We start from the raw sequence: 1,753 nt of genomic DNA, 5'->3' as shown, positions 1-1,753 counted from the left end.
AGCACAGCAAAACTATTGGCAGAATGTGGAGTGAAGAGCATCTCCAAAGCAAGCGCTGGGAAGAATGAGCATCGCAACCCAGGTGCTCTGTGTGATACTAATCCGCCAAAGTTTGGGTATAAGCTCTTTCCCACCTTGGCTGCACAAAGCCACACTCTTCCTGGCATATCCCAGCATATTTCAATTCCCCCCAGTTCTGATGGTGAAAGGAAAAAATGCCTGATTTTTTACATTAGGAATGATGATGATACTAAATCTGGATCCTCAGAACACGGTGATGATGTTATTAGAATACAGCACGGACGCTAATTATCTTTGCAGAAACTGATCACCTGGTTAAAGAAACAGGAGGTCTTTGTTGTCCCACGTTGATAACAGACCGACAGTGATGATGCTAAAGCAGCCAAAGTCACTGCTTCCCCTGGTGTGAAGGCACTGGACAAATCAAATGCATTCATGGCAATGTTCAAAGCAAACTGGGAACTACTGCAGAGAGTCCAGCAATGGGCCACAGTAATGAGTGGAGGCTGGGGCATTTTCCCTAGGGGGAAGGGCTGAGTGCCCTGGGACTGTTCAGCCAGGAGAAGAGAAGACTGAGAGGGAATCTTATCAACATTAATTAATAGCTAAAAGGGGTCAAATCACTTGAGTGGATGGGGCCAGACACTTTTGGTCATACCCAGATACATGACAAGGACAATGGGTACAAACTGGATCCCAGGAATTTCCATCTGAACATGAGGAAAAGTTTCTTTATTTGAGGTCACGGTGCACTAGAACAAGTTTCCCAGAGATGTTGAGGATCCTTCTTCTGTGGAGATATTCAAAACCAACCTCAACACTTTCATACAATTGAAAGGGACCCCTTAAGGTCCTCTTGTCCAACTCCCCTGCGATGAACAGGGACATCTACAGCTCAGTCAGGTTGCTCAGAGCCTGGTCCAGCCTGATCTTGATTGTCTCCAGGGATGGGGCATCCACCACTTCCCTGGGCAATCTGTTCCAGTGCCTCATTGCCCTTATTGTTAAAAATTTATTCTTGGCTTTATATCCAATTTGAATCTCCTCACTTTTAGTTTGAAACCATTTCTCCCTGTCCTGTCAAAGCACACCCTGCTAACGAGTCTGTTTCCTCTTGTGTGACATAGTCTTGGGAGCCCACATTAGCGAGGAGGTTGGACAAGATGATCTCCAGAGGTCCCTTCCAACCTCTATGATTCTTTTATTCTGTGGGAACCTGCTGCTTGCCTCTCCAGCATCCCCATGACCAGGAGAATGAACTGAACACTGAACACAGAGAAACAGTACCACAGAATTTCACGAACATTACCTTCCTCCTGGGACAAATATGAGAGAAAAAGCGGGAAAAAAGAAAAAACTCTTCTTAAAAGCTGCTGCTTGTTCCACCAGAAAATGGTTCTTTCATTTTTGAATTAGTGGCAAGACATGAATTTCACTTTCTCAGCTCTGCCTTGGCACTACTACTGTATTCCTGCCTGGAAGGTTACTCAAAAATTCTGTGTGCCTCCATCCCTGCCATTGATGGTCCAGAATGAGTTGAGCTGAGCTGAGAGGACTTGTTTGTTCATCAGATTCCCGAAAAAGTCCAATTTCACAATCCTACAGCCTACGTGATGCTAATGGCACAAGATTCCTGGCAGAGGTTTGACTTCTGTTAATTGCTGTGCCAGCAGGAATGGAGGGAATTTTTGGGATGGAGGGGAGGAGCCAGGGCTGTGGGGAATTCTCAAAT

Source organism: Meleagris gallopavo, chromosome 1, assembly GCF_000146605.3.
Source record: "Meleagris gallopavo isolate NT-WF06-2002-E0010 breed Aviagen turkey brand Nicholas breeding stock chromosome 1, Turkey_5.1, whole genome shotgun sequence".
Classification (NCBI taxonomy): Eukaryota; Metazoa; Chordata; class Aves; order Galliformes; family Phasianidae; genus Meleagris; species Meleagris gallopavo.
Note: the sequence above shows the minus strand (reverse complement) of the source record.